At 50.3% G+C, this 22,726-nt stretch overlaps 1 protein-coding gene across 3 annotated transcripts in view; it reads left to right on the top strand.

Moving 5' to 3' along the window:
• The window catches only part of TTBK1 (tau tubulin kinase 1), a 366,739-nt gene that overhangs the window by 234,456 nt on the left and 109,557 nt on the right, over positions 1-22,726 (top strand). The window contains exons 3-4 of one of the 3 annotated variants that reach the window (XM_090053932.1): positions 8,378-8,455; positions 8,577-8,622. The exons of 1 other annotated variant lie outside the window; for it this stretch is intronic. The gene's annotated coding sequence lies outside the window, so the exon portion shown is untranslated. Of the gene's footprint in view, positions 1-8,377; positions 8,456-8,573; positions 8,623-22,726 lie in introns of all 3 variants that reach the window. One more of the 3 variants, XM_090053939.1, reaches the window with a different exon arrangement.

The following is a 22,726-nucleotide window of genomic DNA, read 5'->3' as shown; positions in this document are numbered from 1 at the left end:
TCCTGACGGTGGCAGCAACAGCAGCAGCAGCAAGTCTTGATACCCTGGTTCAGGTCCTGTCTGCTGGGCTGCAGAGGCAGCCCTGCTTGTGCTGGTCAGGCCAGGCTGCAGCCCCATGCTGAGTGTGGGCATACAAATCTGGGGAAGCATGTGCCCTCCCGCCAATGTGTTGCCTGTTCCTCCCCAATTTATTTTTGTGATAGTTAGCAACCCCTTCATATATTCTTGTGACTCATGGGTTGAGAAATACTGGACTAGAACATATAACTCTCCACCCTTATAGGCCAATACCCATCTCCCACATGATTTGGTTTGGACTCTTCCCCTGGTCCCACATTGTTCCCTCTCATGGCTGCCCAGTGGTTAAGGGTCAATAGATGTGTGGGAGAATTGCACAGGTATTGCCTAATCTATGACATGGTGCTATGCTGGGAAGTCAGTAAATCCAGGTTCAAAGCCTTCTGGGTTAAGGGGAGCCTTTGCATTCAGGTCCTCCTAGCTTACCTAGTGAATGCTCTAACTCCTCAGCATGTGGAGGCAAAAGATAGAAGCACATTTCTGCATCTAAATCCTGCTAGGTATATGTTTTGGTTTACTGTGTTTTGGGGCTTTGGAAGCCACTATGTGTCCCTAAGGGACATGCGTATGTGTCTGGCAATGTAGGCAGCTAGTGCATAGCCTACTGTGCATGTCCAGTCTGCAAATGTATATTGTCATCCACATGCACAGGCTATGCAGGCAGGAACAGAATTCCTACCTGGGGCACAAGTGGCATTTTTGGCACTTAGCTGACCAGAAATGCCATGTAGATGACCAAAGCTGGTAACTTAAAAGGGAACAGAATTCCACCCTAGACTTACAGTGCTCTGAGATTACATTCAGACAACATAATGCAGTGCTGCACAGAGATCCCCAACCCAGATCTGAAGGGGATAGTCACAATTTTACAGGCCCATTTACTTGCAACCCTCAGCCTTAACACAATCTCTTGGAGTACCTCCTGAGGCCAGCTGAGACATAACTTCTAGAGAAGGTTGGCCCTGGATCCTTGGACTCTGAGATGCAGACTTTTGATCCCCTGAGGCCCCTGGTTATTTGTGGCCCCCTCAGAAAACTACGTCCTGGCTTTACTTTTTCTAGGGGACAGAAGACACTGAAGTCACTGTGAAGCAGATAGCTCTTAGAGAAAAAAACGTCCTTGAGCCATAACATCTAGGCCAGTGATTCTCAGGGTGCTGTGAGATCATTCGCACCAATTGTGCTATGTCATGACCGGCCAGGAGGTGAGGAGTTTCATGTACTGCTGGTGGTGGCTGGGTTCTTGTGCTGGCCTGCCTTGGCTCCAAGCTGGGTCATTCTTGCCTATCACCACAAAATGCTGCAAACCCCTAATCATAGTGGCAGTTTTTTAGTAAGGTAAGTGTAGGGTGATCATATTTTTCTCCTCTCAAACAGGGACACTTCACTTTTCCTCCTTGCTGTCTGGCATGATCAGCTGTCTCTAAGCTCTAGTCTCAGCTGCATGCACCAGAAGTGTGAGCTGAGTGCTGGAGAATGAGAGTGGGAAGAAGGGGACAGTCCTATTTTCTCTGGGACCGTCCTAGTTTAAACACCACTCCTAGGCATCTTGCTTAAAACAGGACAAAAGTGTTCATTTAACCAAACTAAAGGGATACCCAGGACAGGTGTTTAAAACAGATGGAACTTGGCAGAGGTGTCATTAGCAATTTTTGTGCCCTGCACTGAGTGGGAGGTAGGGATTACCTGAGCACCATAAAGGTGAGGGGAAGCTATTGTGCTGTACCCTGTAAACCAGCACCCAGCTTTAGTCAGCTTTAGTTGCTCTACTGGGGCTTGATGTTCTCATCATTTTCAAACAAGTTTATGTGCTTGCTATTTTTATATTATAGTGCCATGGGGTTTTTGTTAGGGCAGGTTAGTGTTTGAAAGAAAGCAAATTGTTGGATAGGGGAGTAAAATGCAGTAATGCATGAGTAGCACAAGTGCAAATAAGCATGGTTTTCCCCAGAAAGGTTAGGCTCATAGCAACTTGTGATGGGTACATCACAGCTTCTATATGATCATCCATTTAAATGGTGAAACTCTCAATTGTGGTGGAGAAAGGGTAGAAAAAGAAGCATAATATGCAAGGCTTGCACCCTGGGCAAAACCTTTTTGGAAGGGTAAGAGTTGGGGTGATGTCAGTGAGTACCAGTGTGGAAAGGATGCTGAAGTGAGCGGTAGGAAAAGAGGGGACTCAAAGACCCTGGCTGTTGCTGCTGATGTAGTATGGTTTGCCAGCCCCAGCTATTGCTGCTGCTGCCTATTTATTGCTGTCCCCAGCTTCTGCTCTGCCCAGGGCACCAAGATTGCTAGTGGTGTCCAATAAAAGATATCACCCTAAGAAATTTTTGCCTCTTATGTCATTCCTGCAGCATCATGGCTACAACATCACTCTAAAACAGGGATGGGCAAAATATGGCTCATGGGCCAGATCTGGCCCACTGAGTGATTCTGTCTAGCCTGTGGCTATTCCTCTGAAGGAGAATTATATCCAGACTGTGGCTGCTCTGGCTTTTGGCACCTCTCCCTTTTCTCCCTTTTCCATGTTGTAATTGGCAGCAGCAGCAGCAGCAGCAGCAGTAGCCCTGTCTCCCTGCCTCTACTGTATTCTCCAAGGCACAGGGCTTTGAGCTCCTGGCCAGGCTTCTGCCCAGTGAGGCTGCCTGCATGCATCTGCCGCCTTGTAGCCATTCACAGACCAGCCAGCCTGCCTTCTAGTGAGTGGAAGCTCAGATAAGGTTTTCCACACTGGCAGGGGAGGGGGTGTAGGGGGAAGAGGGCGAGGTGCTGTGGGTTATCTGGGGTCTCCTGGTCTGAGGCCTGGTGGAGGTGTGGGTGCTACTAATACGATGCCACACTGTGTTGCTTTGGGCCATGCCACATGGGCACAGCTGGAGCAGCTGGAATGGCTCCTGCCTGACTACATGTCCCTGGCATGTGGCTGGGCTGGGCAGGAGCTGTGCTAGAAGTGGTGCACAGGAACACAGTGTGGCACCAGCCCAGCCCAGCCCTCCCCTGCCGCGTGCCAGGGACTCAGGGTGGGGGAGGGGATGCAGGGAGAAGCGGGGAACACAGTGTGGCACCAGCCCAGTTAGGCCTGGCTAAACTGTGAGTCCCGGCTTCCTTCTCCCTGAACCCTGTCCCCTGCTGCGAGTCCCCAGCATGTGGCCAGGTCAGGAGCCACTCCAGCTGCACCCACGTGGCCTGAAGTGGCATGTGGGAATACAGTGCAGCACCAGCCTGGCCCAGCCACATATTGGGGACTCAGGATGGGGGAAGCAAGGGGTGCAGGGAGAAGCAGGGACTGAAGGTTAGGTTCCCCTAACTCAGGGGTGGGCAACTATTTGGGCCAGAGGGCCACTTACGGAGTTTTGGTGAGTTGTTATGCAGTGGAGGTAGTGCTGACCCAGCCAGCAACAGCTCACCAAAACTCCTTAAATAGCCCTCCGACCCAAATAATTACCTATCACCAGTTCAAGCACATACACGATACATCCCAAAAGTTGACAAAAATCAATTGTCCATATCTGCACACTCAGTACATGTGCACAGATCACTAATTCATGTATCATGCACACAATGACATATATGTATACACACACACACACCAGTTCACACATACAACCCATCTGCACATACACACAAGTAAGTTCCTAACTTGGATCGTACAGTATGTATGTGTGTGCTTGGGGTACCTGGGATACTTGGGGGAAGGTTAAGGTGCGAGAGAGAGTTAAAGTGTAGGGAGTAAAAGTTGCCAGAACTGGGATTAGAAAGAAGCTGGCTGAGGAACTGAGGCTTGGGTTTACTTAAGATCAAGTGGCTCCGGGGTTACTCAAGGTCACTGGTGCAAGGGAAAAAAAGCCTGGTGGCAAGGAGGAAACGGCCAGGAAAGAGAGAGACAGAAACCTGGGAGCTTGGGGCTGGAAACTGAGGCAGACAGCTGAGATACTGGGAGGGGCAGATAGGTGGTAGCAAGGACGAGACAGCCAGGAAAGAAACTGAGGCAGAAACCTGCGAGCTCAGGGGAAAAGGCAGTGGGGATAAGACAGTGGCAAAGAAACAGGGGGTTTGCAGGCAGAGAGGAGCTCAGGACAGGTGTTGGAGGTGTCAGTGAGCCAGAAGCAGGAGAGGGAGAAATGAGACAGAAGTTAGAGGGGCAAAGAGCAGAGATTGCAGCAGGACCAGACTGTAGTAAGGCAAACCCAACTCAGGGGTCCAAATAACAGTTTTATTAAACAGACAACACACTACACAGCTACACAGCCCCATGAAGTTATTGGTTCACGCACACAAGCACTCACAATGGCAGCAGGAGAAAGAGACTCAGTGGAAGGGTTGGAGTCCAGGTAGGGAAGAGAAACAGGGTCCAAGTCCTTGTCTGAAGAGGGTTTGGGGGTGATAGCTACTTATCCAGGCTGGAAAGGGGTCCTTGTCCAGCAGGTGTTATCCAGAGGGGGGTCGCTGGCAGCGCCTCTGGGTGGACAGGTGGTGTGGTATGGTGCTGGTCTGGATGGAGAGGGCGTCCCAAGGAGTCAGTCTTCACTACCCTTTTTACGGGGCAGACTACCTCTGGTCTCCTATGGGGAGGGCCTGTCCAGGCAATGTCAGTCCTGTTCCAGAGGGCTCCTAGTGTTCTTACTGAGCATGTGCAGCCTTGGCACAATGGTGGGTTGCCTCATCTTTTGTTTCTTGAATGCTGAGGGTGGTTCCAAGGGCTGGGTGGTTGGTCCAGGTACTGGTGTTGATGGTTTGGTCATTCAGAGGGGGCTATTTTAAACCTATTGCCATTGTCTCTCACACATCTGCATTCATCCCCATTTATTCAGGAACTACGTTACATAGGAGGGGTAGGTGTGAGTCATAGGTCAGGGGACACAAGATGGAGACTTGACATGACCTATGCTAACTTACATATGTAGGCCTAAAACAGTAATCACACAATATAAAAGCAGTAAAAAAAAATCAACACAAACATAATAATTATCACTTATAAAACACTGGATATCTATATCAAAATAGCAGGGCACTTATTTGTAAAGAGGGGAGAGAAAAATAAAACTTACTACCTAAAATAAAATGTTAAAGCTTATCCTACATCTTAGCTTACTTATACTTATCTATAGGAAATAGAGGGGGAGAGAAAAAGTGAGAAATGGTTGGGGAAGGGGAGGGAATGCATTTTAAAATAAATAACAAAAAAGAAAAACTGGGGGTTTTGCTACAGCTACTGCTCTAAAAACTACCTAAAAAGGTTAGGCCATACTCCTGAGGAGTGGGAGATGTGGGTTCAAATTGTCTCAGGCTTCTGCTTCCTAGGGGAGTGCTCTAACCACAAGGGCATTGGGCAGAAGGTTGGGAGTACCCTCGTCATTTTTTTTGGTTGAATTCAATGCTGCTTATGTGAATAGGGCATGCTCCAACCATGCCTAGCATACTGGATTTCTCTCAGCACCCATATGAATTGTGTATAGCTTAGGAAGGAGCTATTTGCCTAGGAACTCCAAATGAATCACTTCTGTGCATTATCTGCATCCTTAGTATAGGTGCCTAGGGATCTTTGTAGTCTAAAATAGAAGCACCTAATGAATTTAGATACCTAATAAGTTTTGTGACTACTGGGACAGGGGTAATTTTAAACACTGTTTGGTACTTAGGGGTCCAATTTCTGTCTAAGTTTCATTTAGAGCAGGGATGGGCAAAATTCAGCCTGTGAGCCAGTTCCAACTTCCCAAGGGATTTTGTCCAGTCTGTGGTGGGCCCCTCAGTCTTGCCCAGACCGGGCATGGTGGGCAGCCTGGGCCATGGTGTATGCATCTGGTTCTGCCACATTTGGGCGTGCAGTAGGGCTGGGATGTTGCAGCAGCTGGACTGCTTCCAAGAAACCCCAGTGGTGGTGGTTCCTTATAGCTGCCGCTGCCACTGCACCCAGCTCCACTGCTTGGGCACCCCTGCCCCCACTGCTGGGGGTGCAACACATACAGGCAGGGCACACGGCTGGGTGGACGGGATGTGACTGTGAGCAGGCAGGGAGCAGTGTCCAGGAGTGGGACAGCCTCTGTCACTGCCCTAAGTTCCTGGCCCTGACCTGCCCCCACGTGCCTGTTCCGCTCCCGGACACAGCTCCCCACTTGTTCATGGCCCCATGTCATCTACCTGGCTATGTGCCCTGCCCACCCAGGTCCTGGCCAGTCTCCATGGAGACCCCGGGTTCACTGAGGAGTGACAGCATGGGGCCAGAGCCCAGGGCATAGCCTTAATCCGCTCCCCACATATCCCTATGATGGGCGTCAGTTCCACAGGCAGAGACATATGGACAGCAGATTGTGGCTCTGCCCCAGGCCCTGGCCCCATACTGTCACCACCCAGTGATCCTGGGGTTTCCATGGAGCCTGGCTCCTACTTCAGTGGATTACAGCTCTGCACCGGGGCCTGGCCCCATGCTGTTACCCCACCATGATCCCAGCACCAGCCTCACCCACCTGTCCCAGTCCTGGATGCTGCTCCTTTCCCACCTGTGGCCCCATCCTAGTCGCCCAGCCACACACAGAGGAGAGCCACTTAGGAAGCTTTGGTAATCTGTTGGAGTGGGGATGGGGTGCTGGCCGAACCCTCAACAGCTCACCAAAACTCTAAGTGGCCCTCAGGCCCATATAATTGCCCACCCCTGACTTAGAGTGTTATAAAACCAATTATATCTGAATGCAGGCATCTAGGGCTGCTGGCATACAGTACAGCAGTTGTGCAATTGGAGTCTGAGGAATTTTATGCCCCAAATTGTGACCTGGCATGCCACGTGTGCATGGCAGTTTGCAGTTATGGGAAGGGGATATAAACTTCCTCAAATACCAGTTGGATGACTGCCACCTGCCACTTGGGGGACACCTGCAGCTAAGGAGCAGGAAGCTCCCTGCTCCCCAGTAGCACCCCTCTGATAATGTGAAGTGGCAATTGGGGAGGCAGAAGATCTCTACTCCTTAGGTGCTGCTTCCATGGGTGCCTGGCAATGTAAAAAATTGGGTGGGTGTTCAACTGAGCATTCAGCTTGCTTTTTAAAGTTCTGCAGTACAATGGGGACCCTTTCCTTGATTTTGGGCTCACAGTGCCCTGGATCTTTAAAAATCAGGCGTGCAGCTGGGATTCCTAGCTGAATGCTTGCCTGCTTCTTTATATTCTCTAGTGCCATAACCCTGACACTTGGGGAGAGGTCTCCAATGTCAGGCTCATGGTGCTTCCCAGAGAGCAGCTGGAGAGGGGGAGTTCCCTCATCCCCAGCTGCTTGCACCAGGCAGCTCTTTAAATGGGCACGTGCAGCTGATGCTGGGGGAGCTTTCCCCATCTTCTGCTGCATTTTTCAGGTGCCCCTTTAAACCGGCATAGGAAGCAGGGGGGCAGAGGAGAGAAGCTGCTACATCCCCAGGTGCTTGTGCCAGGTGCCTTTTTGAAGGTGCATATGTAGCTAGCAATAGGGAAATTTCCCCCATCCCCAGCTGCCCTTGTCCATTTAAAAAGTCACCCTATTTAAGCAGCTGGCGACGGAGGAACTTCTGCCATCCCCCACTGCTCATGTAGGGCACCTCTAAACCAGCTCATGCATTGGGAATGGAAGAAGCTGCTTCATCTCCAGTTACATATGTCCTGTTGGGAATGGGAGAAGCTCCTCCATGCCCAGGTTGAGACCCGGAGCTGCCCTCAGCCTGATCCCACCACTTGGAGGTTTTGTCCTGGACCCCAGGTAATCCCAGTCCCAGTCCCAGTCCAAACCCAAGTTCTGACCATGTGGAAAGCCACCCACAAGTTAGGCACTAAGTGGTGCAGTAGTCAATTCATTTTGTAGCCCTAAGCATTGAAGGCACCTATAGAAATGTAGCAAAGCTGCTCCGGCGTGCTGTAATTACAGTGTGTTGGAGCAGACTCGATTAATTGAATACAGCAGCAGACTCCAGCATCACATATATCCCTGAAAAATCAGCTGAAAAATGGCAGTGGGGGCGCTTTAATTAAAGGTTGTTAAGCCATTTTTCAGTGTGGGGATACTGATACATGTGATGCTCCAGGTCCTTTAATTAGAGTGGCTCTTAGAGACGTGATCAAGGTATCTGACAAAGGATTCAGAAGTTACAGACACTTATCTTTAATGGTTGTATGACAGCTAGTGCAGGACTGGGTGTGAAAGTGGCCGTGACCATTGAGCAGGAGACCCACACATTTGGAGGGATGTGATACTGAACTGATTTTTAATTTACTTTATTTTTTTCTTCATTTTGTGTTTTTTTTTATCATGATTTTCTTTGGGTTTCTCTTTGTTTTACAGTTCTTTTGGGCTCTTTTGAGGCTGTGTTTGATACCTTGGCTTCCCATCTGCTGCTCGTACCCATCTCAGCTATGAGTTGTGAGTGAGCCATCACCATGATTATGAGTTTTATTTTTCTTTTTTGCTTTTGTTACATGTGGAAATTAGGATTATGTCTGTTTTTGTTTTCCCTTCATGACATGTTTCTGTTTTTCAGCAGGATTGTGACATTCTCCTAAATCAGATACAGAGGCCCAAAGTTCTAGGTGAGAAAGTGGCAAGCTTTCTAGATCTGTCGTGTCAATCTGTTAAAGCCCTGGAGGGTTTGAGAAGCAGCAATGTCTTCAGCTGTTTGTTTGGGGCTAATCTGGGTCTTGCAGGGACCCCTCCAAGCTCCAATATATTTTTTTCTAAGGGAAAGTTTAACCTCAACCCAACAAGCTGGGATGAAAACCCTGCTAGAGGAATTTAAGGATGCTTTTATATTCGCTCCTGAGAGAACCACTCTAATAGAACACCAGGTTGTTTTTAAGCCAGGGTTGTTTGTGCAGAAGAGATATTCATGAATCTCAGTTTAAGGGATACAGTCTGCCAGGAGACTTAAACTGTGCTTGAACTGGGGGTGACTGAAGAATCTGCTAGCAAGAGTAGCACGATGTGTAGAAGCTTTTGGATTGTGCTGGTGTCAAACCAAACCAAACCATCCATTTTCATACTGATTTTTGAAATATGATCTCAAAGTCTGTCTAACCAATGTCCTCAGTAGGCGAGATGCTCAAAAGGCTAGGAAAGGTCAAGTATATTACCTACTTGGATTTAACCAAAGGATATTGGCTAGTTCTATTAGCTGCAGCATCCTGAGAGATTATAGCATTTGCAACACAGTGGGGACTCTATCACAATTCCAGATTCTAAGTTTTGGGCTCCGTGGGTGAGTCCACACATGCAAGCACTTGTGCCTCCAGCAGCTCAGATAGAAGGGGTGCAAATTTGAGCCGGGGCTTTTTGCCTCAGCTCATGTACCCAGACATGCAGTTTGGTGTGGGGTAAATTGTGGCACTTGGGGTAAAATAACCCTTCCTGGCTTCTCATGGATCTGCAGCCAGGGGAGCTAGAGCCTGGGGCCAGCACCTGTGCTGTTCCCAGCAGTATAAAAAGCTGCCCTGTCTGGGCCCCATCAGTTCAAAAAGCTGTCTTGGCAAGTAGCTCAGGGCTACTCACTCTCAGGAGCTTTTGGGACCCAGCCAATTGGTACCTGGGAACACTACCCCTTGTACCAGCTGGACTGCTAAAGCAGCCCTGAAGGTTCACTGCATCCTTTACCCACTGCAGCAGTCTGACAGTGGGGTCTGCTGCTTGGCTGTGACCTGCTGTGCACCTGCCAGACCTGGATGGGGACTGCACAGCCAATAGAAGCATCTGTCTCTCTGTGCCAGCTGCCGGTTGACTGTGGCCCCAAGTGGCCAGGAGGTCAGCCACCTCCAGCTAGGTCCAAGGTGCCAGCTGTGAGCACGCTTCTCTGTCTGGGTCCTGGCACTTTCCTCCCTAGCAGGAATTATTTCATAGTTTGTAGGGTCAGAAGGGACCTGAGCAGATCATCAAGTCCGACCCCCTGCCATGGGAGGAAAAAGTACTGAGGTCAAACGACCCCAGCAAGGTGTTCATCTAGCCTTGTCTTAAAGACCCCCAGGGTAGGAGCCAGCACCACTTCGCTTGGAAGTTGGTTCCAGATCCTAGCCGCCCTGTCAGTGAAGTAGCGCCTCCTGATGTCTAGTCTGAATCTACCCTCTGCCAGCTTGTAACCGTTATTTCTAGTCACTCCTGGCAGTGCTTGGGGGAACAGGGACTCCCCCAATGCCTGCTGGTCCCCTCTGACTAGTTTGTAACAGGCCACTAGATCCCCCCTCAGCCTTCTCTTGTGGAGGCTGAACAGGTTCAGGTCCCGTAGCCTTTCCTCATAGGACCTGCTCTGCTGCCCTCCTCTGGACCCTCTCCATGTTGTCCACAGCCCTCTTGAAGTGCGGCGCCCAAAACTGGATGCAGTACTCCAGCTGCGGCCTGACCAGTGTCGCATAGAGGGGGAGGATCACCTTCTTGGACCTGCTTGAGATGCATCTGTGGATGCATGACAAGGTGTGGTTGGCCTTCCTGACTGCATTCCCACACTGCTGGCCCATGTTCATCTTGGAGTTAATGATGACTCCAAGATCCTTTTCTGCCTCTGCACTGATGAGAAGGGAGTTCCCCAGCCTGTACATCTACTGCTGGTTCTTCCTCCCCAGGTGCATCACCTTGCACTTGTCAGTGTTGAAACCCATCCTGTTCTCATCTGCCCACCCCCTGTAACCTGTCTAGGTCCAATTGCAGCCTATTCCTCCCTTCTAGTAGGTCCACTTCTCCCCACATCTTGGTGTCATCAGCAAATTTGAACAGGGTGCTTTCACCCCCTTTTCCAAATCACTGGTGAAGATGTTGAACAGCGCAGGTCCAAGGACCAAGCCCTGCAGAACCCTACTGTCCACATCCCTTCAGGTCGAAAATTACCACTCTCTGGGTGTGGCCGTACAGCGACCCAATTGACTGTGTAGGTGTCGACACCACAGTCCCCCAGTTTTTAATAAGAATGGGGTGAGAGACAGTGTCGAAGGCCTTCCTAAAGTCCAGAAAGACTACGTCCACTGCTACCCCTGCATCTAAGGATTTTGTGACCTGGTCATAGAAGGCCACCAGTTTGGTCTGACACGACCTGCCTCTAAGCATAACCTCCCCCGCTGGCCCCTCATCGACATGTGCCAGAAGTTCCTCCAGAAGTTCCCTGACTAGATCCTCACTGACTCTTAGCCAAGTGCGCCTCCCCTAGGGCCTGAGGGGGTCCCGGTGGGTGGCTGATCTGGTCCCTGCTCAGGAAAATGGAGGCAAAGAAGTTGTTAAATAGGTTAGCTTTGTCGTCTGGTGTGATGACGAGATTTCCTAGTGTGTCTTGCAGGGGCCCCACGTTACCCGGTACCCTATGTGGTTCCCTATTATAGTGTTCCCTATTTGAAAACTGAAAAATCCGTGATAAAAAAATCCCTAAGTCACTCTGTAAAATACCCTGAAATCCATGTTCCTCCACAATTAAAACAAAACCCTGCTATGTATATATAGAGAGAGTAAGAGACAGAGAGACAGCTATCAGTTGGGCAATGTTTTATTGATATATCTACAGTGTTAAAGCAGTTTGGAAGCTTACCATCATAATAAAATGAATTCATAATAAAATGTTTTGCTGTTTGCCTTTGGTTTTCTTACCATAGAGCAGTTAGAGCTTCCCCTGACCCCTTCACTAACCAGGACATGGGGACAGCTGCCCCTGGAGCCACAGCTCCTGCCTGGAGGTCTCATCCTGTCTGGCAACTGGACATGCATGGAGTGTGCTGGGGGAATGTGGGGCTAGCAGGAGGGGTGTGGGGGGATGTGGGTGACTGTGAAGGGATGTGGGGGCCATGGGGTGTGTGGGTGGATTCTGGGGGACTGTGAAGGTGGGTTGCTCAGAGGGGCTCCCCACAGGGTGCAGCACCCCTGCACAGCTGATGGATACCCCCCATAGGGCCACAGCCCCCCATAGGGGCTACAGCCCTCTCACAGGGGTTACAGCCCCTGAACAGGGGCCACATGGCCTCTGCAGTGGCTGCTACCCCTCCCTGCAGGGCCCACATGGCCCACCCCCATTTGCTTCCTCAGCTGCCCAGATTGCTACCTCATCTGGTTCCATTTCCTGCTGGCTCCTACAGCCCCCCGATGGCTGCCCCCCCATCCTCCCTCCCACTTGCACCCCCAGCCCCCCGATGGCTGCTCCACCTGGCCCCATCCCTTGCTTGCACCTCCAGCCCCCCCATGGCTGTCCCCCAGCCCCATCCTCCTGGCACTTTAAAGGGGAAAACAAAAAAAGCCTTGCACTCACCAGCAGTAGGAGGGGCTGTGGGGCCACATAGCAGAGCCCCCACATGCAGCAAAGGGCAGCAGCATTCCCCAATCGTACCCCACACTTGGCCCTGCCCCAGTGCCCCCCACACCTGGCCCCAGCAGTCTGGGGCTCAAACCCCCCCCCCAAAAACCTCCCACACTTACTGGCAGTAGCAGCTGCCATTGAGATCACTGAGGCGTCTTGGCAGAGCCATCCCTGCCTTTTCCCCCTCATGCAGCACGGGTCAGTGGGGCATCTGGCATCTGCATCTGCATTGCCACTGCCTCATCATGCAGGTGTGGCTGGGGTCTGCAGGGTGCTGCATGGGTCCATGCACTGTTGGGCAGCTGGGATCACTGTGGCTGTCACCCAGGCTCTGTGTTGCTCTGCCACAAGGCCCCAGTGACCCTGATGGCAGTTGCTACTGCCGGTGAATGCGGGGCTTTTTAAATTTATTTTTAATTGCCAGGATGTTGGGACCGGGTGGGGCAGAGATCAGGGGTGGGGGGGGGTCAGGGGGCAGATGGGGGATGGGGCCAGGTGGGGCCCCTGCACGGAAAACATTTTTCCTTTCCCCACGTGCCTCTTGGAGTGTCTCAAAGGGCTTTGAGATGCTGCAAGACACACATGCATGCTCATGTGGATGCGCCCCATGGGGCGCCTGCTACCTTCCAGCACCTAATGGAAAAAATATTCTGTCTACACTGGCATAGCTGAGTGCTTGGATGATGTCATAATATTTGCCAGGGCCTGAGATGAGTACATTTAGGGGATGAAAGCCCCTAAAGTCATTTGACCCCAGTATTCTTTCCTGCCATGGCAGGGGGTCGGACTAGATGATCTGCTCAGGTCCCTTCCGACCCTAGAAACTATGAACTATGAAAGCGGTGCTACATTTGCTTAGAGCCACAGGCCTCTAGAGCAGCCCAGATAAATTCCGGGTTGGGCGCAGAGAGACTAAGTACCTGAGGTATACCCTAGGAAATGGGAGTATTAAATTCCTAATAGATGAAGTAAGGGAACTGGTAGAATCCCCAGTATCCACAACAAATTGATAAGGGAAATCATTCCTAGGACTGATGGGATATTAGCAATGCATTATCCCTCAATCTTCAGTTATTACAGCACCTTTGACAGACCTGCTCTGGGTATTTGGCACCAAGGAAGGTGCAGTGGAACAGAATGTGTAGAAGCTTTTGGAACAATAAAGCATTGCCTCTGCAGTGCTCCAGTGTTGTGCAGCATGGATTTTACACAGGAATTTGTGTTACAAACTGATGCCTCCAAACAAGGCTTGGAGGCAGTGCTCTCTGAATTTGATCCTATATTTAAGTAGAAAACTTCTTCCCTGAGAGCAAAAATATGTGGTTATTGAGAAAGAAGCAATTAAGTCGGCAGTCAAAACCTTCTGCTACTACTTTCAAGAAGCCCCCATGATCTGGGCATCACCTATTTTGGCAGGCATCCCATATCCCTTCAGACCTAGGCCCTCCCTTCATGCCCCCGACATACAAGTTTGAGCATACCCACTGTCCATCCTTGTACTGGTGGCCCTCCTCACCACATCTAAAGTCAAGTAATCACTACATTTTTCTCTAAGGCTGCTGGCCTGCTCCAAGTTTCCTTCTTCCCTCAAGTAATCCTTCACACTCAAGTGATACAGGACATGGGGGCAGCAGACCGTGGCTTTGACCCAGCTCTGGCCCACGCTATCACTGCCACAAAATCCCGGCCCTGGCACTGGCCCTGGAGCAGCAACCTGCCTAGGTGGACACCCTGCCAGCACTCCTCAAACCATAGAGACCCTGGCCGTGTGCTGTCATGGCCCTGCTGGTCCTGGGATCTTTACAGAGACCAGCCAGAGAGCTGTGGGCAGGGGGTGCTGGGAAATGGAGTCTGGCTACTGGCCAGATCTGCCATTTTGTCCACTCCTGCTTAAGACTTTTACAGACCCAGGCCAAAGCAGTCCCAAGGCTTTGGCAGGCTGCTTGAGATTTTCTGCTTAAAGAAATTATTTTCATAGCCCAGAGTTCCTGCAGTCACTGGTAGGCCTCTGCCACCTGCTCAGAAGCCTTTGGGTCATTTCCTAGCCCCATCTTCAGAATTATTCCCCCTCATTCCTCATCCCCTGCCGGCATCAGGGAACAGGGAGACACACCAACCTGCATAAGCAAGTTCTCATAGAGTCATAGAAAATTAGGTTTGGAAGTGACCTCAGAAAGTCATCGACTTTAACACCTTGCTCAAAGCAGGACCATCCCCAATTAGATGATCCCAGCCAAGGCTTTGTCTAGCAGGGTCTTAAAAACCTCTAAGGATGGAGCTTCCACCACCTCTCTGGGTAACCTGTTCCAGTGTTTTACTACCCTCCTAGTGAGAAAGTTTTTCCTAAAACTTCTTAACTAAACTTCTCTTGCTGCAACTTGAGACCATTGCTCCTTGTTCTGTCATCTGTCACCACTGAGAACAGTTCAGCTCCATCCTCTTTCGAACCCCCTTCAGGTATTTTGAAGGCTGCTATTAAATCCCCTCAGTCTTCTCTTTTCTAGACTAAATAAGCCCTGTTCCATCAGCCTTTCCTCAGAAATCATGTCCCCTAGCCCCCCTCACCATTTTGTTGCTCTCTGCTGGACTCTCCAATTTGTCCACATCCTTTCTGTAGTGGGGGGCCCAAAACTGGACACAGTATTCCAGATGTGGCCTCACCAGTGCTGAATAGAGGGGAATAATCACTTCCCTTGCCCTGGCAACAATCCTACCAATGTAGCCCAGTATGCCATCACTCTTCTTGGCAACAAGGGCACACTGTTGACTCATATTCAGCTTATTACTCACTGTATCCCCCAGGTGGTTTTCTACAGAGCTACTGCCCAGGTTGTACTGGTTCATGGGATTCTTCTGTCCTAAGGGTAGGACTTTGCACTTGTCTTTGTTGAACCTCATGAGATTTCTTGTGGCCCAATTCTCCAATATGTCATGTTTCAAAAGACATTGATGTAAGGACTGGGTCATAGGTGTTCTGTCTTAGTCCCTCATCAGGAACCAGGGACCAAGTTACCAGATTCAAGGGGGAAATTCAGAGGCAGAGTCCAGATCGCAAGCCAAGTCAAGGTTCAGGAACCTGAGACTAAATTAACAAAGCCAAGCAGAGTTCCCAGAGGCCAGAGACCCAGAGCAGCTTACCACAGCAGACCTTCAAGTGGTTGGTCTGCAGCCTTCTGCCAGAGGTGAACCCAAATGGGGAGGCAGCTTTTGCCACTAGCCAATCAGGAAGCCCTAACAGTGGCCAGCAGGTTCATAAGCAGGTCTTGCTTTCATTAGAGCATCAGGCAAGTTTGTCCAAATGGGAATTAGTCATGGCTGGGTTGCCTGTTAGGGCCCCTGACAGCTGCATTGATTGCTGCTACTCCTGCTGGAACTGCTGCTGCTGATGTTGGTACAGGCCTTCTAGCCATTTGAACAGAGCTATGTTTAGACTTCCTGTATTCTCCAGCACATGCAAACATGTTCCTTACCCTGCTTCTTTAGCTCAGCAAGTCAGCTTTGATTTCAGATTGCAGTCAGTTCTTTTATTCCTTCTAGCACAAGCTTCATACCCATAATAAATAAATTAACTAAACCACAGTAACCAAAGCAAATGAGTAGACAAACAATAAGCCAAAACCTAGGCTGCTTGAGGAGTTAAAAAACCAAAACCAAAACCAAAACAAAATATGCTTTACCAGAAGAAGCTGCGCATTATTTTGACCTGGCTCCACAGCACCTGTTTAGATTGGGCGCTTCAGTGGGGCTTTTTGGCTCTTTTAGCTTTAGCTGATTCAATCAGCTATTAGATAAAAGCACCAAAAAAGCCCCATTGAAGCAACCAATCTATACAGATGTCAGGTGAGCCAGGTCCAGCTAAAGTGCTGCCTGTTCTGGGCATGTGTGGGGTTTGGCATGGAAGTCTGCCGAGTTTAAAGCACTGTGTTTTGGGGGGCGGGGGGTGTTAATGTCTGAAATCAGCCCTAGTATCTTTCTTCAGACAACAAAAGAAGACCTCTCTAACTCCTACTCCTTCTTCTTCTGGAGTACTTAACCTTTTTTTGTAGCTCCACCCTCATTACTTGCTTGTTTCAGGTAGGTCCTCACCTTCCAGTCAGGCATACAAGTAGCTGCTGACCACATGCAGCTGGATTTAGAGCCCCTGAAGGCTTAGTACCTCCTTACACCTTCCCTGTTCCATCCAGAGTACGTTTCCTGGAGTTCATTTCTGAATCACTGCTGAGTGGGACCCATGTAGGTCCATCACAAACTGACATAAACTGTGAATGTGGGCTTTAGCACAGGGACCCCTGTCCAGGGATTGTAGTTTGTACTCCTAATTACTCCTCCATAACTAGGGCTCCACTCCTCCACTCCTGGCTCCTTTTCCCCTTGAGCTTACTTTGGCCCAGGGTGTTTGGTGAAAGCCAGCCATCTTTAGTTTTGATGTTGAGCCCAGTATTTGGCTGAAACATCATTTCCCTTGGTATCATAAGAAATGGTGAAGAAGTGGTAAATGGTACTGTTGAAAAATAAGAAGAGGTTGGAGACACTCCATCAGGCTTGGGAAATTTGAGGCTTCTTCTGACTGCTACCAGAGGCAATAAAGTGCTTAGTTGGTGAATTACAGTTGGATATGGTTTACTCGTTTTAAATGTATATAGCTATACATCTGTCCATTAGTTCAGAAAGGATAACTCGTATAGACCCCAGAGCTAAAGTCCTTTTTAATATAGTTTATCATCCATGCAGTGTATGTCATATTGCTGTAGTCTTCTTGGTCTTTTCAGGTACACTGTATTATTTATTTGTTGTATAAAGCATGCTTTGTACCATTTAGATGTTCAGCCTTTGTCCTGAATAGCAGAGTTGGGAGGAATACAACAAAATAAAAGGTGTATCAGAAAACTTATTTTACGGTTTACAAGTTTTTTACTTTCTTCACATTTTACTGCTGTAAATTGCTGAAGTGGATAACTTGTATTTGCTTCTTTAATTGGAATTTTCCAAGAGTTCTATAGTTCTGAATTTACTTACCATTTTTTATTAAGACTTTTCATATTAAATGCAATTCTATGCAAAAAAATAACAAGTCCTGGAATTTTGTTGTGAGACTAATTCACATTCAAGCATATAAGTAATATGTACATGGCCTGTGTTATATTTATAACCAAGACCATTTGGAATGTTTAAATGTCTGGATAGTTTAAATGATTTGACCACACTGTATTCCTCTGTCAGAGTTTGCAGTATCTGAACATTTCTGGAGAAAAGTGTTTAAATTTTAGAAACATCATATTTTTTTTTTTACAACTATCTGGAGAGGGTAGACATATCTATACATTCATTAAAGTGCAGTAGTTACTGCACATTTCATTTAGTACTTAATAAATGCACAGTAACCAGAGTTACTGCGCAGTAGTGCCAGCACACAGTTTTTTTAGTGACGTTTACTGTACAGTAGCCTAATACTGTATCCTGGTGGTGGTTATTGTGATTTAAAAGCCGCATTATAAATGTAGTATGACTGTTAATAATACAACATTTATGAGCTGTTTACATAAAACTGCAGTTTTTTGAACTTTAATGTATTAAACCCATAAACAGTTTCACATTGCTACAATTGAAGTAATTTTGTTTTTGCTATGAAGTCTGTAAGACCATTTTAGAATAAAAATATAATTTTAGTTCCTGATCCCACAATCATATCCATAACTATATGCATATGAATAAATTCACTGATATCAGTGAGGCTATTCATATGGGTAGCATTATTCATATGCTTAGGTATTGTAGAATTAGGGCTATAATCTTTAATACTTCGCTTTCTTTCTGCATCAGTTTTGTGAAATTCACATCAAATACCCTATCAGCAGTGACTGTAAAAACAGCTTTTATTTTAAACAGTTCATTTTAAATATTTATCTAAATTTACAAGACCATAGATTTTTGAGTGAGGTTGACAGTTAGGGCTCTGTTCCCTGCTTATAGTCTGAGACAACAAGCCACAGAGAGAGTGGAGGAGAGGTTTTCAAGCAGAGTAAAGAAACAAATATTTATTGACTCTGTTCAGTTGTCCTTCAGCTGAGCAGTGTCTGAAGCCCTGAGGAATCTCAGGGTCTTCATCTCCTTCTCAGTCTCAAAGCTCTGCAGCCATCATTCTCTCAGGCCAGGAATACTGGATACATTCCTCTTCAGAGCTGGTCAGCAGCAGAGGGAAGTTTCTGTTGGGGGATGAGATCCAACCTCCTTGAAGCTGACTGTTGCCTCCACAGTGCTTAGCTATTTTAATTGCAGTGTTGAGTGTTTTAGCCCCTGAGTACCAGGGCCCCTTTGCAGATTCTTGGGTGAGATTTGCACAAGCACCCAGCCCAGCCCTGCCCTAACTCTGCTCTTTTGCTTGAGGGACTATTACACTTAATCATTTATTCCTTTTACTTTTGAAAGTGCATGCCAGCTTTCATTGTTTATGCAGTCACGAGCAGTGGAGTTTCAGAGATTATTGGAAGTTGTGTTACGAGCAGGGATCCTGGTTTTCCCTAATAAAAAATCCCAAATTATCTTATAAAAAAATCCCAAATTAAAATGAAAGGCCGCTGTAGATATAGGTATCAGATGAACACAATATTTTCCTGGTATATTTACAATTTTAAAGCAATTGGAAGTCTACCAGTGCCTCAATTGGTATAATAAAATAAATTCTAAATACCTATACATTTTGGTATTTGATTTGGGATTTTTTATCATGGAAAATCAGAGCTCCTCCTGCCCCCTTAGCTCACAGAATTCAGCTCCAGGCCCCTCACACCCAAGCCACAGCCACCCAGCCCTGCTGGTGCCCTTCACTCCTCACCCACAGCCCCCTGCCCCATCTCAGCCTGCTGGAGGGACCCCCCAGCTTCCAAGGCTGTCGGACCAGGGACCCAGATCTGCATCCCTGTGCCCCCCCACAGGAATGCCTGAGCCACAGCTGCTGCCTGCAGGAGGCAGCAGTTGCTGTAGCAGAGAGAAGCACAGAGCCCACCTCCTCCTCCCTGTTGCCTGCAGGCATGGATGGCGGGGTGGGTTTGGCCCCCTGCTGCTGTGTGCACTCCTGGGGGGCTGGGGGTACCTGTGCCTCCCAGATCTTTGCGCAGGGAGGGGCGGGTGCGGGCTGCTTGCTGCGGGTGCGGGCTCCTCGCCTAGCTGCCCTTCCTCGGGGCTTCTGCAGACCAGGCCTGTGCTGATGCTGTGTGGGCAGGGGGCACTTTGCCAGGGCAGCATGAAGCTCTCAGCAGAAAACAGCTTCCCCATGTGGCCCCGCTGTGCCCTGCAGCTCTGTGTTCTACCCACTGGTCTGCAAAGGCCCTGAGGGAGGACAGCAGGGTGGGGAGCCTGAGCCCACAGCAGGCACCCACCCCTGCCCCACGTACAGATCCGAAGGGCATGGGTCTTCCCTGCCCCTGAGAGTGTGGAGTGGTGGGGAGCCAGCCCTGCCCCCTGGATGAGTTGCAAATTGGCTTCATCCCCCTGCTCCCCGCCAGAGCCCTATGACTGTGTGATCTGGCCCCAGACCTCAAGCCTCATGCATTCCCCCAGCTAGAAAGCAGCCCCAGCCCCTGCCCTGCCTAACCCATTCCCTCCCTCCCTATGGGGGCCTCAATCTCTCCCCCCTCCTACCAACTTACCTTTGAGAGCTGCTCTCTATGCTGCCTAGTGGCCATCTGCATATACATGCACATGGTGCCCCTTGCCTGGCAGCCCTCCTCCTGCTCTCCCTCACCCCCTTGCAGGCTGGAACTCTGCCAGCCTGAAGAGGTCTTTGCAAAATTTGCAAAATTCATGGGTTTCTCCATTAAAATGAGAAATCCATGTTTTCCTCATGTAAAGGGGGAAATCTGTGTTTTTCTGTTTTCCATGGGAAATGGAAAACCTGGATCCCTGGTTATGAGCCTCTGCATCAACACTCAGGTAGGCTCCGGAGTGGTGAGAGACACGCGGGTGAAGCCCGCTGCGCCCCCGCTCCCCCGAAGCCCCCCAGACACCCCCTCAGCAGCTGCCGAGCCCCCTGCCGACCCCCAGCACAGCTGGAGGTAAGCGGGCTCGTGGTGGGAAGGAGGGAGGACCCTGCCTGTGACCCCCCCGCAGCCATAGCCAGCCCCAGCCGTAGCCAGCCTACCAGAGGCATGACACGGATGGGCACGTGCCGCACCCCGAGGGTCCCCTCGGGCTCTGCGGCCCCCCCATCGGGCACCTCAGAGACGGCCGCCCAGACGGAGCCCATGGTTCCGGGCTCCACGCAGATGGAGCCCCTGGCTCTTGGCTGCAGGGGCTGCCTGTCCCTTTTTCAGGCTCGGGGGCCCGGGAGCATGGCCACCTCCCCTTGCGGGGTCTGCTCCCTACTGGGGTCTCTGGCGCGCCAGCTGGAGGAGCTCCAGGCCACAGTCCAGAGACTGCGTGCCATCAGGGACTGCGAGCAGGAGATAGACTCCTACTGCCAGGCCCTTCTCCCCCGGGAGCCGCAGGGGAGAGCTCCATCTCCCTCCATGACTAAGGAGGACTCTGAGACCTCCTGCTCTGCCCAGTCAGGGGCATGGACCAAGGTGGTCAAGGGCCCGAAGGCTCGCCACACCAAGGGCCCTCCCTCGCCGGAGCTTAGCAACAGGTTCGCACCTCTTGCAGCCCCAGCAGAGACTGCTCAGTTGCCGGCTCCCGCAGGCAACCCAGGCTCGACCGCAGCTACTGGCCCCGCTCTCCCCAAGACAAAGCGAAAGGTGTTTGTTGTGGGAGACTCCATCCTGTGGGGCACTGAGGGGGCAATCTGCCGCCCCGACCCTTTAGCCCAGGAAGTCTGCTGCTTCCCGGGGGCCCGCATCCGAGACATGGCGGAGAGGATCCCGCAGCTCCTCCGGCCCACAGACCACTACCCCATGCTCCTTATTCATGTGGGCACCAATGACATGGCTCGGAGCACCCCCAGCCAGGTCATGAGGCGCTACAGGGAGTTGGTAGCGGGGCGTAGGGGTCTGGGAGCTCAGGTGGTGTTTTCGTCGATCCTCCCAGTCTCGGGCTATGGGCTGAGGAGGGAGAGGAGGATCCACGCAGTGAACCAAAGACTGCGGTGCTGGTGTCATCGGGAAGGCTTTGGCTTCCATGACCACAGCCCGCTCTTTGGCAAGAGAGGCAGCGAGCTGCTGGGAAGAGATGGCCTCCACCTCTCTCCCCTGGGGAGGAGGCTCTTCTCAGCCAGGCTGGCTGACCTGCTCCACCAGGCTTTAAACTAAGCCCGCTGGGGGATGGGGGGACTACTGCCACTGCTGGCCTGCTGAGCGACCCTTGCAAAGCCAGCGGACCAAGGCACTTAAGGGAGCCCACCCCTGCCTCAGCCCTGGCACAATCTGTGGGCAAGGCAAGAGCCCCCAAGGGGACACTTGCCTGCCTGTACACTAATGCCAGGAGCCTGGGTAACAAGCAGGATGAGCTCGTCCTCCTGCTCAGTGCAAAGAAATACGATGTCATTGGGATAACAGAGACCTGGTGGGACTCCACCCATGACTGGACCACGGGTATAGAGGGCTATACCCTGTACAGGAGGGATCGTGTTGACAAAAGGGGCGGAGGTGTAGCTCTTTATGTCAAGGAAAGCTACATGTCCCTGCAAGCTGATGTTGGCAACCGGCATGGACAGCTAGAGACCCTTTGGGTAAAAATTCGTGGGGAATACGGCACAGGGGACACAACGGTGGGAGTCTACTACAGACCTCCCACTCAAAGTCCTGAGCTTGACCAGGAGTTCGCCCGGGAACTGACTGAGGCCACTTGCTCCAGGACCTTGGTTGTCATGGGTGACTTCAATTACCATTGATCTCATGGGAAGATCACTCAGCAAAATCCGAGCGGGCGCAAAGCTTTCTCTCATGCGTGGATGACCTCTACCTGACTCAAGAAGTCTATGGGCCAACGAGAGGCAAAGCACTGCTTGACCTGGTACTGGCTATGGGGGATGACCTAATCGGCGACCTAGTGATCGATGGGAAGCTGGGTGACAGCGACCACGAGCTGATCACCTTCACTATCCGCCGTAAAGCTGGCAAGTCAGTCAGCAACACAGAAGTCCTTGACTTCAGAAAAGCCGACTTTGACAAGCTCAAGAGGCTTGTCGGTGAGGCCCTCAGGGACCATGACCCCAGGGTGATGGGAGTTCAAGAAGAGTGGTTGCTCCTCAAGGAAGCGATCCTCAATGCACAAGCTAAATCTATTCCAACACGGAAGAAAGGCAGCAAGAAGGCACAGCAGCCCCCCTGGCTCTCCAGGGACCTAGCGGACCTACTGTGGCTAAAAAGGAAAGCCTACAAAGGATGGAGGATGGGATTCACCTCCAAGGAGGATTACTCCGCGCTGGTCCGGTCCTGCAGGGACCA

Source organism: Crocodylus siamensis, chromosome 1 (genome assembly GCF_052110815.1).
Source record: "Crocodylus siamensis isolate JL-2025a chromosome 1, ASM5211081v1, whole genome shotgun sequence".
In the NCBI taxonomy this organism is placed as follows: domain Eukaryota; kingdom Metazoa; phylum Chordata; order Crocodylia; family Crocodylidae; genus Crocodylus; species Crocodylus siamensis.
This window is presented reverse-complemented; position numbering and strand designations above follow the sequence as displayed.